At 55.5% G+C, this 15966-nt stretch overlaps 1 protein-coding gene across 2 annotated transcripts in view; it reads left to right on the top strand.

Annotated features, from left to right (window-relative positions):
- Positions 1 to 15966, top strand: part of RPH3A (rabphilin 3A) — a 165301-nt gene that overhangs the window by 52431 nt on the left and 96904 nt on the right. The gene's annotated exons all lie outside the window — the stretch shown is intronic.

Raw genomic sequence — 15966 nt, 5'->3', positions numbered from 1 at the left:
GTGCGTGTCGCGAGCTCCGCTGAAGGCTTGGGGACTGCTGAGCCGGACCACGCACGGCTCAGCACAGAACGGAAAACAGGCCAAGGGCTGATGCTCAACCTGGCGGGCCCCCCGGCCACCCTGCTCCAGGGACCTGCCCGTTCCTTGTCTTTCCTCCCGGGCCCCCACCTGCTGCCATGTTGCGAGGGTTCCGGGCGCCTCGACCTCTCCCTTCTCATCGTCTCTCGCTTTGGTTTGATGCTCAGACCTCCAGACTCCAAATTCCTGCTGCTTTTGCACTGAGGGTCAAAAACACTTTCTCCAACACCAGTGTTCCTCTCTCACGCGCACAGAACCGTCTTTGTTTAGAAGATTGCTCTGCTTTGTTTCAGGAGGGGGCGAGATTTCTGCCCGCACGTCCCGGGACTCCAGGGCTCTGAGGAGGGTGGAGGGGGTCAGAGACGGCAGGAGGGGAAGAGATGCCCCAGCAACTTGGAGAGCGGCGTGGGGCAGCGAAGACCCAAGAGAAAGCCCAGGAAATCTTGTGGGATTGGTTAATGTCTCCAGTGGCCACCAGCTATTGCCCATGTTGCTGTGACGTCCACCTCTCCTTTGTCCCCCCCCCCCACACGGAGGGACAAAGAGGTTAGACATGACATTGTCAGGTCATTCTCACCGTCACTAGATCCTTGTGAGGATCCGGACAGGTGCCGAGCCCGCGGATGCTGAAATGATGCGCGTGCACCTGAGGGAGCACCTCTGGCACCAGGAGTGGGGATGGCTGCCGAGAGGACCAGGAGGAAATCAGCCCCTGGGTTGGGCAGAAACCCAGGAACTGGAATGTTCTGGAACGTGCAGAGGTCTAGGGACGAGCCTTTGTGCCTCCTCGGAGGTGGGATCCGTGACAGCCTGTACCAGGCAGGGTCCTGGCTGGAAACCGTTGCCGTTCTCCGCCGGGTTGTTGAGGGAGCTGTTTGCATACAGAGGTATTTCCAGACCTGGGGTGAGCCCGGTCGGGGAAACCGACGAGAAATAGCGCTGTGTCCCGGGGCTGTTACCAGTGGGGGTCGTCGTCGCCCCAGGCCCGACGGAGAAACTCAGGTTTGTTGTGGGGGGGGCGGATGCTGCTCCTGCGGTCACCAAGCAGCGGTGAGGACTGCGGGGGGCGGGGGGAGATGCGTGAGGTGGCACGGTGACGTCAGGAGTCCACAGTGGGTCTCACGAGCTAAAGCCACGGTGTGGGCAGGAAGCTCCAGGGGAGAGTCCCTTCCCTGGCCTCTTCCAGCTTCGATTCACGTTCATTGCAGTCGCCTCTGTCCGACCTCCTGCTTCTCATTGCGTCTCTGCGTCCTCTCCCGTAGCCACCTGTCCCTCCCGTGAGGACACGTGTGATTGCGTTGAGGGCTCACCTGGCTAACCCAGGAAACTCCCACCCTGCGACCTTGCAGATACAGTCCCACCTCGGTGCTCATCGGCCTCAGAACTCGTCAAACCCTGCACCTGTCGCATCGCGACGAGAAAAAAAAAATGTTTCAGCACTCAGCGCGTGCTCAGGACTCGCTGACCTTGCCGGAACTTGAACTTGGGCGGAGTCACACCGCCGCCCCACAAGAGAAAATTGGTTCATCGTTCAGTACTGGTCGGTTTTGGCACTCGTCACCGAGTTCCGGAACGACTTAATGGCGAACACCGAGGTGCCGCTGGGCCTCTAAAGACCCCCTGGCCCTGTGAGGTTCTGGGCTTAGGATGGGGACAGATTTGGGGCGGGGGGCGGCATTCTGCCTGCCAGGCCCCTTCACGCTGGCTCCCGCAGACGTCACGCGTCCCTTGTGGGATGTTCGTTTCCCGACCCGGACTCGGGGTGTTCTCCCCGGGCCACACCCGGAGGAACGGGGCTCCAGACCGGCCCTGTCGTGTCTCCCACTCCGTTTCCCAGCGTGTCTACTCCTCCGCCGCCGTGCAAGCTGCCAACAGTGAGGGCAGCAAACCGTTCTCTGAATCGTCCCAGCACCCAGCACCCCATTGCACGGGGACTCCCGTGCAGCAGCTGCTCAGTAAAGGCTGTGGCTTGACTGTCCGTCCTCCACGGGGCCGTTCAGAGCACCGGGCTGAAGGAGTTTGGGGGTTATCCCAGGGGAGACAGGGGGCCACTGGAGGGGTGAAGTAACAGCGTGAGAAGACTCGGAGAGGGAGAGAGACGGTGAAGGATTTGACATGTCAGCATTCCAAGGCTTTGAGGGAAGACAAGGAGATGGGCCTTTTAAAGATGCAGATTTGGGGACTGGAGAGATTCCGTGGGGGAGACGTGGGCAAGATATCCTTCCGGTTTGCCACCATCAGCACGTTCTTTCTGTCTTTCAAATTGTTTGGGAAGTTACAAGGGTAGTAGAAGTGAGGCAGCTGGGCAGCGTGGGCTCTGGAAACAAGTTACAGGAGCAGGAGGAGGGCCTGGGAGCCGAGGGGAGGGAGCGGCAAAGGGAAGGCTCCTGGGGGGGAGGAGCAGGGCAGGGAAAGGTGCTGGGGTGCCTCTGAGAGGGAGGGCACACCCCCCAGTCCTTTGCACATCAACTTTCACACCCGTAACCTTCACGCTTTCAGTCTTTGAGCCTGATCATCTCGAAAACTCCGGCGGTGTCTAGCACTGGCCTTTCCCATAGTGGGTGTTAATTAAAATTTGGGTGAGTCAGACTGAGCTTGGTGAGCTGCCTGACCTTGAAGGTTCCAGGCTCCGCTCTCCCCCTTGGGAAAATGAAAGGGTTAGATACCCACAGCTCTGACTCTCCTGGTGGCGGTTAGAGTCCTGCTTCTCTGCACCATGGGCATTTCCCAGCGGGACCCCTTGTTTGGGAGGGAAGACTCTGAGGGTCTTATCGGACCCTGAGAGTTGGAGCTTTGCGGCTGCCTCTCACACGCATCAAACATCCGTGTGTGCCAGCAATGCCCTGGCAGGGCATTCTCTCATCGAATCTTCCCGACAGTCCCATGGAGAAAGGCACCCTTAGGAGCCCCGTTTCACAGACAAAAGAGCTGATGCACAGAGAGCCAGGTGGCTTGCCCAAGGTCACACAGCCTGGAGGTCATGGAGCTGGGTTCCCCGCATCTGCACCCCAGAAACCAGCCCTGACCCTCTGCTTCGATGGTCAGGTTCTTCTAGTTTTTTTTTTTTTCTTTTAACCCCTAAATATCTTCAGCGTGTGTGTCCCAGGAAAAAGGGCATCCTCCCGCAAAACCACAATTCAGTCGTCAAAATCAGGAAATTTGGCCTCCCCGTAACACGGTAATCGAACCTGTAGCGCGGTTTCAGATTTGGTCGGCTGTCCGGATGTTCCATCTCTGTCCGGAAGCCACGCCGGGGGGGCGGGGGGGGGGGCTCTGCGTCACCTGCGGGTGCCCTGTCTCCGCGGCTCCTTTACTCTGACACAGCCCCTCAGCCGTTCTGTCCCCTGGCCTGCACGCCATAGTGCAAGTGCACAGCCCTGCTGTTTCGTCGACGGATGGACTGACATCGGGATTCTCGAGGGCATTCAAGGGCAGGTGTTTTTGTCACCCGTGCCTTCAAGGCATTTGAGCCAACAGACCCCAGCCCTCCCTGCTGGGAACACAGATACTTTTGGTCATTTGGTCTCTCTCCTCAGTGCTCTGGGGTGCGGGCCAAGGGCATTGTGGGATGAGAACTGAGCAGGGCGTCAGGACGCCTGGGTGCTTTCCTCGGCTTTGCACTGTGTCACTTGCTACCGTCCTGGGCCCAGGGGCTCCAGCCGTCTCGTCTCGTCGGTCAGCGGGGAGCAGTGGAACTCCTCACCTTCCGCTCCTCCGACCCTGCGCTCAGGCTCCGGGAACGCAGCTCCATTCCAAAGGGTCCAGAGGCCTTTCCCTCTGAAGGGGCTCTCTCTGAGCCAGAGGTCTGTCTGCTTTAGTGTAGGGCTCGCCCCGGAAGCGAGGCTGCCCACACACCCTTTCCCCATAGGAATCAGCCATTTGCCAACTCTGCATCCAGCCAGGCGGAGCTCAATGGCAATTCATTAAGTCAGGAAATGAATGATTGTCATACGAACCCCATGAACATACACGAAAGGGGAGATCACGTCTTTTAGGCACCAACTTAAAGATTATTATCTCTCATCTTTCAAGGAGGGGCTAAAAAAATCTCTCCACCAGGCTAATACTTTGCCTGTGGCGAATGCACGCAGAAAGAGAGACATTCAGAATGCCATGGGCCGAGTCGGGTTTTAGAGCTCGCCCTCTTTTTCCCGGCGGGATGTGGCCGAGGAGTCCAGATGTCTGTGTCTGCAGGACAGCCGCGCGGCGGGGTGCTGAATAATGCATTCTCGCCTGGTCACCGGTGAGGCGGTCATGCATGCAAAGCAGCTTCCGAAGGCAGGGGCCTCCGCTCTCCTTCACGCCGGCCGTGAAGGAGACAGCTCAGGGGTGGGTGCTGCTTTCCCAGAGCCACCCCGCGCGAGCCTCTGCCGTCAACCTTCGAGCCGTACAGTTGTATTCTTGTAGCATGGTCCAGAAGTGGGCAAAGCCAGAGATGCCGTAGCGGGTTCATTGGGAGGTGGTCCCAGGAACCGCGGGATGGGGCGCTGGGACCTAAGACAAGGGAGCCTGAAGGGGGCGAACCACCGGGCCAGGTATTACGGGGAGCAGCTGGATCTTGATCCCACGGGGGAATTCTGGGAGATCCATAGAAGGTGAACCTCATTTTACCAGCCCCCCACCCCCCGGTGGGCGAGAGAGGAAGGGTATTTCTGCACCTCCTCCAGCAGCATCCACTGAGGGGGGCTCCCTGGGGAGGTTGAGCTCCTGACACGTCCCCCTGCCAGGAGCCAGGGGAGTGTGGCGTGGAGGGCCCACTACGATGGCAAGGCCCAGGGGGTGGTGGGTGGTGCCCATGGGTGCACGTCACACTCCCAACGTCCAACCTGCCTTCTCTCCGTCAGTGTCCTGGCTTGCATTCCACACCTTTTCTTCGTAGCCTTTGGAGGAGGCCAGCACTACCCAGCTCCCGGATCTGGGAATGGGGACATGCAGCTTAGGACCTGTAGCTAATGGGACCTTAGCTTAGGTCTTGACCTCATCACCGGCGGTCTCCCCCCAGGCACAGGTGTCGGTTTGAAAGGACACGTGGGGGTCACTCGGGCTGCTGAGAATCCGGGGGAGGCTGGGAAGCATTCCCACTTTCTCGAGAGGACTTCCAGAAAGCCAGTGTTCTCTCCCCCTGGCTGGACTTGGGGGGTAAAGCACACGGCCTCGGGAGTTGACGGGGACCATCTGGAGATTGTGATGGAGAGCCACGTGGAGGGTGGGGCCGGCGCCACGGGGGGCAGGGGGAGGAAACAAACCTGCACCCTGGCCTCGCCGTTTTGCTGCTGAACCAAGCTGCCCTTGACCCTTGGCCCTCCCGAGGACGTCTGGTTATTTGAGCCAGGGAATCACTTTATCATTTAAGTCTCCAAGTTCAGTTTTTGTTGCTGTTGTGTGCAACTGCACACTCCCCGTGTGACTCAAATGAGCGTACTCAGTTTGGGGCGGGGCGGGGGGAAGTGAGGACAGGGGATTTCTCGTGCGCCGGTGGTTGGGTGATGAGCGGGTGGGACCCTTCTGGGAGCCGTAATCATAGGCAGACAGACCTGGGTTTTATTCCTGGCTCTGCCAGTTCTCAGCTGTGTGGCACTGCCAGGTTATGCACCTCTCTGAGCCTCAGTTTTCCTCTCCGCAGAGCAAGGGGTAATAAAGGCACTAGCCTCGTGGGATCATTGCGCAGGCAAAGGAACTCAGGGCCTGGCCCCAGCTCCGTGCGTGCACAGCGACTGCCAAATATGATTCCTGTTTCGGAGAGGTTCTTTGGTCACGCGGCTCAGAAGCCTTCGGAATGTGCAAACTTCTGCACTCGGCAGATTGGACTTCTAGGAATGCACTCTCCGTACATCCTCAGCTCCTTGCCTGAACATAGAAGTGTGAGAGGGTTTTTTTTTGCACCGTGATTTAAATGGGCAAAAAAAAAAAAAGTCACAAACCATGTAAATGTCCCAGAGCAGGGTCTCTGTTAGAGCGGTCACAGTAACACGGTGTGACGCGGTATGCTGGCATCACTGAAATGCCGAGGCGTGTTGCAGTGCGACATGCAGAGATGCTCGTCACGCTGTCAGCGGGATGAGGCGGGGCGTGCGAGCAGCAGGCGAGGTTGGTGCAGCCTTTGTGAGGGAGACTGGCCTGCACCTGGACGACATTAAGGCTCACTGTCCTGAGGGGAGAGCGCGGGATGCTGGTTGCTTTTCAAAGCCCGTCCGTCCCCCATGGCGCTTGCGTGTTTGGTGATACATTGAGCACAGGTTATTTTTATAATCAGAAAACGTTCTTCTGTTTTACTTTACTTTTCGACCTTGTCATTCTAAGTCGTTTTAGGAGCCATGATCATTACGTAAAACATACAATCACCATTTCTAGGTTTTTAAAAAATGTTTTATTTGTTTATCTGTGTTTAGAAAGGGGAAATGATGCTTTTTTAAACTTCAATGGAAAACTATTATTTGTTTATTTTTAAGGCTCAAGCCTATTTAAAAAAACTTTATTGTCGTTCAGTTACAGTTGTCCCCATCTCCCCCCATCACTCCCCCCTGCCCTGCCCCCCCCACCTCCCACACCCAGCCCTCCCCCCTCCCATTGTCCCTGTCCGTGGGCCCTTCATACGTGTTCCTTGAACTTGATCCTTCCCCTTCTTTCCCCCATGAACCCCTCCCCCAACACAATTTTTTTTGACCTGTGTTTTCCTGGAAGACTCTGGCTTGCTTTTCTCTCCCCTGGAATTCATACAGTGTTGCAATGGCTCTCTGGAAACTCAGGGAAGGAAGAGCATCACACTACCACTGAGGCCAGCGGCGGCTTCGGCAGATGAGAAAGGGAGACCCGGAGTCGGAGACAGAGGGGGTGGCCCACAGTGCTCGGCGCCGGTGGCTGTCGGCGGCGGGGAGGGCTTTGTTCTTCTTCTCCCTTCCCAACCCCATGAGTTTACCCTTCCCCGAGTTTGAAGAAATGATCTCATATTCCCCTTCAGGACAGTTTTTTTTTTTAAAAAATGTCAAGTTCACTCACCTCCCCTCCTCCCTCCCACTCTCAACCATTGGCCTGTTACCTGTTTCTGAGAGAAGCTCTTTCTATTTTAAAAACGTAGCCCTGGCTGGTGTAGCTCAGTGGATTGAGCGTGGGCTGCGAACCAAAGTGTCGCAGGTTCGATTCCCAGTCAGGGCACATGCCTGGGTTGCAGGCCACGGCCCCCAGCAACCGCACATTGATGTTTCTCCCTCTCTCTCTTTCTCCCTCCCTTCCCTCTCTAAAAATGGATGAATAAAGTCTTAAAAAGACAAAAAATGCAGATAAGACTCAGTTCCCTCGCCCCGTCCAACCACCGGGTGCCCCTCGAGTTCCTGCACACTGAGTGGGTGTTCACTCTTTGCCCCTAAAGGTGCAGGTCCCAGGAAGGGCTTTCCTTGAACCTTCGTTTATTTCTCGTTACTAAAGTAATGTGCATCCCTGGTCAAAAAGCTCAGTGACGGAACCGTACTACTCGGTTCCTGCCCCTTCCCCCTCCATCACACATCTCTTTTGCATTCACAGTGTCTCCAGCTCTTCTGTGCGTGAACGTGTCCACTGCGTTTACTTTCTGTGTGTGTGTGTATGTGTGCGCTCATAGACGCCTCTTGCATTTCTTCTGTTCTAAACCACCACCATTGGTAAGCTACTTTTTTTTTGACTTGAGAGCCACTTAGCAGAAAAATGCATTGTATGAGAAGGCAAGTGTTAATTTCAGAAATAATTTGAATAAGTCAGTTCTTAAACACCAAAACCTAGAAAGTATACATGTGTTGCTTTTTTATTGATCATTTGTGTACAAAAGTGCACAGACCACTACAGCTTGAGTTTTGATATATAGTGGGGTTTTTTTTCCAAACAAAATAAAACATACGGCCGTACTTTATACACTTTCCTGCAACTCACGTTTTTCACTCCGCAATATCGGTGTCTTTGCACATCTCCTGGCCGCCTGGCATTCCATCATTGCAACTGTAGGATCATTTGTTTTCCCAGACTCCTCTTGATGGACATTTGGGTTGTGTCCAATTCTTTTGCCGTTACAAACGGCGCAGTGAATCTCCTTGCGCATCTATCTTGGTGCCCTTGCGGGAGAATTTTTCAAAGGTGGAATGTTATTGATGCCCCGGCACGATCGATTCCGAGTGCTTCGTTCGCGCAGGATGTTCTCGTGGGATGTTCAGGAGATGGAATCTCTGTTCTCCACGGGGCCCGGCGAGGGAGCACCGTCCTGCCCTCACAGCCCTGACTGCAGAGGGCCCTCTGCTCCTGCGTCAGCCTCTCCCAGAGCTGAGGGATTCTGGGCAGAGGACGCTTGACACCCCTTCCTCGTCTGCCGGGTTTTGTACCCCGGTGAGACCTTGTCCACTCGATCAGGGCAACTCCGGGGTTTGTTTGCATTGATCCGTGGGAAGCCAGCTCCGTTCTGGGCCCTTGGGGCTCTGGGGTGCTGCGGTGAATTGATGGACATGGTCCCCACGCTGAGGCTGGCGTGCCAGTGGAAGAGGCAACAGAAAAGGAAACAAATGATTTAGTGCAGAAGAGCTGTGTCAGCCACTTCTCGAAGCCTCACCTGGCTCGGCTCACGGCCCCACACAGCCTCTGCTCCCGTGGCCTCGACTCCTGCTCACTCTGACCCTCCTGCTTCCCTTGTAAATACAAGTGCCTGTATGATTACATTCCCCTCTCCCCCTAAAAAAACCCCAGGATAATCTTCTCCCAAATCCCTTAACTTGATAGCATCTGCAAAGACCCTCCAGCCATGGACGGTAACATATGCACAGGTCCCGGGGATGACAACGCGGACATCTTTGGGGAGCCGCTGTTCAGAGAACAGGAGCTGGGATTCAGACCCAGACTTTTCTGGCCCCTTATCACGTGCCCTGCTCGCTCATCTTTGCTGCCTCCACAGCAAAGCTTCTAGATGCAGGCAGCTCCTAGAAGCTGGAAGGGGCAAGGAGGTGATTGCCCCGGAACCTCCAGAGAGCTCTGACCGCCCGTCTGGACATCTGACCTTCAGAGCTGTCGGAGACAATAAACCTGTGTCATCTGGGGTCGCTGAGTGGACGGCAATGTGTTACAGCAGCACCAGGCAACTAGTGCCCCAGCCTGGCTGCTCACTGCCTGCCGTGTGACTCTGGACAAGCTGTTAACCTCTCTGAGCCCCCGTTTATTATCTGTAACATGAGCCTAATGATACCTCTTCTGTGGGGTTTTCTTAAAAAGAGTCGGAGATAAAACATTGGAAGTGCCCACTTTAGTATCTGGAGCGTGATTGGTGCCCAGCAAATAAACAGAAGGCATTGCTACTATAATAGTAATAATAACTATTATTATCATTACTGATAATTGAATCCCTCCACATCATAGACCTGAGACATCTTATGAGAGCACAAAGCAGGAACCAATGACAAAAAAAAAAAAAGAAAGAAGCTCAGGATGAACAAAAGTATAAGTAAGGGCCCTGGCTGATGTAGCTCAGTGGATTGAGTGCGGGCTGCGAACCAAAGTGTTGCAGGTTCGATTCCCAGTCAGGACACATGCCTGGGTTGCAGGCCACGGCCCCCAGCAACCGCATATTGATGTTTCTCTCTCTCTTTCTCCCTCCCTTCCCTCTCTAAAAATAAATAAAATCTTTAAAAAAACAATAAATTCAGCATGTCACATTAAAAAAAAGTATGAGTAAGGGCATAAATTCAATTCAGGGTAAAGGCTACCTATGTGTAAGCAGTATGAATTTAAGAAAGTGTACCAGTGGAGCTTCAGATTTGGCCCTGACCTTCCTGGCTGCCAAAGTGAAAAGGGGGAAATGCTAAGTCTCATATTTTTTAGTAACAAAGAGAGGGAAGAATTTAGTTGCTCAAGGAAAGCAACGCCTTTGTCAGTACTATAATTACTCTACATATTTTTCCTTTGGCATGCTGAGCAAAAGCATAGCCAACTAATTATGTGATTATCTATTTAAATCTGTCCCCTCTCACTAGACTGGTTATTCTTCACCCTGGCTTCATACTCAAACTACTTGGGCTTAAAAAAAATATGTATACTAATGCCTAGTTCCTCCCCAAGCTAATTACATCAGAATCTCTGGGATTAGAGCCAGATGTCAGTATTTTGAAAAAGGTCCCCAGCACTGGAGACTGGATCACAAAGGGTCCCTGGCATTCCTGGTGATGGCTGAAATAATAAATAAACAAAAAGCTCCCCAGGTGGTCCTGGTGGCAGCCAGGATAGCTAACCACTGAAGAGAACCCCCAGCTCCCTGGAGGCAGGAACCAGGTGTGTCTCACTTGCAGGTGGCCCAGTGCCTGGTACTGAGCAGGTGCTCAATGTGCATTTTTAAATTTTTTCTTTTGTGCACAAGTAAGCCATTCCCCTGATTTAAAAAATGTCAGAAGACAGACAGTCAAATATCTTCTTCCTCACCTGTCCCCTGTCCACCTACTTCTTCTCTCTCCCCAGGCCCCCTCCTCCCGGCACACAGGTTATCATCTGTGTAGTCTTTCCCCCCCGGACCTCGTTATGCAGAGATAAGTAAAATTGAGCGTGTGTTGTAGGTAGTGTCAGTCGAGTTGCTGGCTCCGTTCTCCCTTCTTCTCTGGTGATGTTGAACATTCACACCCCGCCCTTGCCAACGGCCACGTAGCGAGCCCATCCTTCACACCTTGCCTTTGGGCGTGGCCACGTGACTTGCTTTGGCCAATGGGATGTTAGCTGACAAGACGTGAGAGAGTCTTGACAAGTTTTTTTGTGATTGGTGTTGCTCTCTTGCGCTCCATGACCCGCCGTGAGGACCAGGTCGAGACTGACTCCTGCCCCTTCCGCCTGGCTTCTGAGTGAGGAAAGCGGGACAGGCTCAGACAGGACCTGATGCTGGCAGCCTCAAGCAGGGCCCCCCGCTGAGCCCAGCCCAGATCAGCAGAACCCCAACCAGCTCTCAGAGCTGTGAACACCAGAGTAAGTGACTGCTCTGTTAAGTTGTGGGGTGTTTCTCAGGCCGTGTCATTGTGGGGGTGCCCCGTCCGTGTCCCTCTGTGCCTGTTTTATTTGCCAGTGTATTACAGAGATCTAACCATGTCAGTGAATAAAGAGATACCTCATTCATTCCAAAAAATCTATATAGAATGTGATTGTGTGGGTCTACCCTGATTCACTGAACTAGTCTTCGATTTAGAGGCATCTAGCCGGTCCCCAATATTTTGCCCTTAACAGTGCTGCGGTGAATAACCTCGCACATACATCATTTCGTACAAGTCCAAACATCTCTGGAGGATATATTTCCAGAAGAATTGCTCTGCCAAAGAATCGCCGCCTGTATAATTTTGATAGATGTTGTCAAATTATGCACCACGGGAACTCCCCCCAGCAGGGCTTGAGAATACCTGTCTCCCCACGGCCTCGCCAGCGACGCGTGTTATTAACCTTTTGGACTGTTGCCAGTCTGCTGGGGGAAAGGGTGGCTCCGGGTGGCTTTAATTTGCATTTCTCTTCTGCGAGTGAGATTGAGCATCTTTGCAAATACTTAAGAGTCATTTGTGTTTTCTTTCCTGCAAACTGTCTATTCATTACCCTTTAACCATGTCTCCATTAGCTCGCCTTTTTATTGATTCCCTGAATACATTTTTTTTTTTTTTTTGCTGAATACACAAATGAATGAAATGAAATGAGCAGAACGAAGTAAGGGGCACTGGATACCACCACGCTTCCACGTTCCAAATCAGACCCGGCAGAAGCAAGAAGGGACTTGGCCCGGGTGTGGCTGTTCCTCGTGCTCTTCGAGAGGAGCCCAGGAGGTCACGTTGAAGTGTCACTCCTGTTGGACAGCTGTCCAAGGGGCTGAGGTGAGGAGGGCCAGGTGCGCAGCCTTCTGGAGCACAGGGCTGAGAATGTCCTGGGGCTTGTTTGGGTCCTCAGCAGACACTCTGGGGGGGAGTGGAGCAGGCAGGTACTGGATGCTCCCCATGGCCCAGAAGACCCCATTCCTTCTCAAAGACGGGTAGTCAGGAGTGGACCTATGTGCTTTATTTTTTATTAAAAAGAATCTTAACCCAGGACATATTGTTAGAGAGAGAGGAAGGGGCAGGGGAGAAAGGTGGGGGGAGAGAGAGAGAAACCTCGATGTGAGAGAAAAGCGTTGATTGGTTGCCTCCCATATGCACTCTGACCGGGGATTGAACCTGCAGCCTTTTGTTGTATGGGACGGTGCTCCAGCCAACGGAGCCACCCGGCCAGGTGGAACCATGTACTTCGCACACGTGGGGAGCAGAGGGCAAGTTGACGTCCGAGTACAGCTATCCAAGAGGCGGATCGTGGCTCTCGTCTGGATGGAAGGTGCGCCAGACCCACCTTCCCGTGGGCCACTCACCTGTCTCACTTTCCGGCCAGAGCGGGCTTAGCCACGACTCTCACGGTCTCAGAGACAATGGTGGTCTCCACCTTCCCTGCTATTGTCACTCCTGCTGTGGCAGCTGTTCCGGCCCCTTGAGGGACCAGAGGCAGGAGGTGCTGACCGACCCACAGGAAATCAACAAGTGTCTCGGGGAGGGGGGAACTTGACTGATGAGAGGTGAGACCTGGGGGATGTGTTATTCCCGCCCTGGGTGGGTGGTGGAAAGGCGTGGCCTCCCCGAAGACCCGCCCCCGAGCTGCACCAGCTCCCACGCCCACTTCCCCTGTCTGTCTGTCTTCTTTGGGACGGCACTCCTCCAGAACAGGCTGGACACGGCAGGCGTCGGCCCCAGGCTCTGTTTGCTAGGGAACTCTGGCTCGGAGAGAAAGTAAACTCACTTTCTTCCAGAGGTGGGGGGACAGACACCTAGATCCTAAAAGCAAAATGGCTTGTGGTGCAACCGCAGCAAAGGCGTAAAAGAAAACCCTAGTCTCTGTTGAGCGTGTATGTAGTACGTGACGACCCCGTGCCACAGGTTTCTCATGTTCTGTCACCTCACACTCCCAACACGAGCTGCTTCTGCTACCATTCCTCCGTCACAGGAGCTGGCACGTAGGAGCCTGGAGTCCAAAGCCTAGCAAGGTCTGCGACCTCACAGAGGGCGGCCATGGCTTCCTGCCCCACCCCTCAGGAAAAGGCTGGTGGCAACAGTACCTGTGCCTCAGCCTGCAGCGAAGACTGCCCGCGGTCTAGTCCGAGCAGCTGTAAGAAGTCTTTGAGACTGTTCGGTGGTGTTGGCTGGTGGTGGGGCTGGGTGCTTGCAGCACGGAGCGCCTCGGGCCTGCGTGGCAGTCCCCTCCCCGTGCCTGTGCCTGGTGCAGAGTGAGGCTCCCGGGAAGGGAGATGTGAGTGCACCAGATGTGAGTGCACCGTCGCTGAGACGTTCTCTGTGTCGCCGAGACGTTCTCGGTGTCGTGAGGGTGGCCAGTGACGCTCGGGGCTGCAGAGCTGGGCCTCCGGAGCAGCAGAGACAGCCGGCACGCGCCACCAGGTCCGTGACACGTGTCCCCAGCTTCCTACTGGGTCTTTCCTGCCGGATCGTGGTTTCCCCAAATTGCCTGACCATTCACATGACTTGACGGCTGTCAAAACTGGCCAGTGGGCCCTGCCTCGGAGAGGGACCCGCGCTGTTCCCGGGCATTTCGGGGGAGGCCTGGGGAGATGCTGCACTAGACCCTGGCCCTGGCGTGCCCTAAACAGCTGGTCAGTGCTGAGCCTTCCGTGGGCCTGGGTGCTTTTTCCTCCCGTGTCCTGGGGAGGTGCCTCTGCCTCCCTCGGGGCTAGCGGTCTGATCCGGCCGTGACGGTGGTGGCTGGCTCCCCGGGGTCCGGGGACAGGAGAGTGGGCCAAGAGAGGGGCAGGCCAGGAGCGAGCTCTCCCCAGGGCCCCTTCCGGACGGTTCTGACCCTGGAAGAGCGATCTGTCGGGACAGCCTCAGACCCGACAGCAGGAATTACAGGTGACTCGCTCATTCCCTTGATGTCACTCGGAGCCAAACTCATATGGCCACCAGGAAGGAAAGAGGCCGTTGGGGGAAACGGCAAAAATAAATCATGTTTTGAAGTATTCCAATGGTCAGCCTGCCTGGTCAACACCGATTCCCACCTGAGGAGCCGACGTGGGGGTGGGCAGGAATAATAAAACCTGCGCGATACAGCTTTCCGGCCTCCGGGGGCAGCGCCGCCGGAGCCGCACCGGAGTCCGAAAGTGATTTATGGGATGCAGAGATCCAATTCCACCGACACAGGGGTCCGGGCGCTCCGAGGGCCTAGTTCTTTTGTTTTTTTTTCTGCCTGGATCCGACCTCCCACCTCCTGGGAGGCTGGTCCTCGAGGCCCCACATCCGGGGCTTTGCACATCCGAGCGGGGGCCAGGATAACTCTGAGCGGCTGCACGCAGCAGCCCGAGCTTTCACGCCGCCTGGGTGCGATAGGATGGCAAGCACCAGGATCTGTGCTTTCCCTGGCGCGTGACTGTTCGCAGGCCACGTCTTTGTGCGTGAGGTCACTGGCTCTGTGACAGAGGCCGGTGGGGTGCGGGGGCGCCCATCCAAAGGGGTGTTCCACGGAGGTTCCAGGAGGCTAAGTGGTTTGCCCGCAGGCCAGATGGCTTTTACAGACCCCAGAGCCAGGCCTACTGCTGACCGCCCGTCGAGGTTCTTCCCAGCTCCTACCGTTTCCGAGGGACTGGGGTCCGGCGGATCCTGTGCACAGCACACACGGGTGAGAGGAGCCCTGAACCCCACGTTCACGCCGTGTCACCGGTGGGGCGAAGCCGTGAGCACAGACGCGCTGCTCCATCCTGCCGAGCTCCACCCCCGCCCCCCCCCACGGCTGGCGTGGCAGAGGCTCAGCCTCACCCCCTGCTGCAGGGGCGGGGGAAGGGCTTTCATAAGCACGTGCTTCGGATTTCAGAATCCTTCCTGAAGAGGAATTCCCAAGCCGAAGTCCCAGTTCATCTAGACTCCGAATTCTGGGGCTTGCGGGGGGACCTGCTTAGAAACGAAGCATCTGCACTTGGGGATTTTCGGTAGGACCGAGGGGGGCCAGGAACGGAGGGCGGCCAGGAATCTGCCTACTGAAGTGTTTCGTTAGAGTTCGCTCGTGGGGCTGGACCTGTTTCTTCTGGGAAGGCCGAAAGAGACACACCTCTTTCACCGAGGCCCTGAGGAAAAGCCGGGCTATCAGCAAAGGTGTGATACAGTGCCCCTTTCCCTGTGGGAAGGGAGGAAAAGGGACGAGGGGGGCCGAGAAAGGTGCTTCAGGAGGGTCACCTGCCCCCTCGTGTTGTGCCTCGTCTGCGGCATCAGACCCGAAGTGTTCGTATCTCTGTGGCCCGGGTTTTTTTTCTCTCGTGTCAAACATAGAGTGAATTTCGCTGTCATGTTTTCAAGTTACATCGAGCATTTTTCACCTCCAAAAAAAACCCCCAAGGGAGCCGACACTTTGGATGTTTGTGTCAGTGAGTGATGGAGCCGGGCTTTCAAGGCAGCCCTGCTCCGCTCCGAACCAGTCGTCCCGTGGCTCCAGAGTGTGTGTGTGTGTGTGTGTGTGTCTGTCCGTCCGTCCTTCCTGGGCGTGGCGGTTCCGGTGCACAGGTCCGCTTAGGACACTGCCGAACACGATCGTTGTCCCGCTCGGAGAGGGTTCATCTCAGCGCAGGTCAGGTGTCACCGGGGCAGCGTCTGCTACGGACGGGCCATAAGTCATCCGGCTGATCCTCCTCGGAGAACAGCCAGGCTGTCTGTCTCCTGCCTCCTGCCGGGCCTTTGTAATTAGAGAGCGTCCGTCGCCTGATGGATGGGAGGGTAGGCAAGTGAAGGGCTTGTCCAAGGTCATGCAGTCCTTCGGTGACAGATTGGAGTTTGGACGTAGGCCCACCTGTTCAGGGTTCCTCCGTGAGGCTAGAGGGCTGTTGGGGGCGGAGAGGCAGGGCACTACCTGCTC

The sequence above is a fragment of the Phyllostomus hastatus genome, unplaced genomic scaffold (assembly GCF_019186645.2).
Source record: "Phyllostomus hastatus isolate PE091 unplaced genomic scaffold, TTU_PhHast_1.1 phas_contig_1162, whole genome shotgun sequence".
Classification (NCBI taxonomy): Eukaryota; Metazoa; Chordata; class Mammalia; order Chiroptera; family Phyllostomidae; genus Phyllostomus; species Phyllostomus hastatus.
Note: the sequence above shows the minus strand (reverse complement) of the source record. Positions and strands in the feature narration are given on the sequence as shown.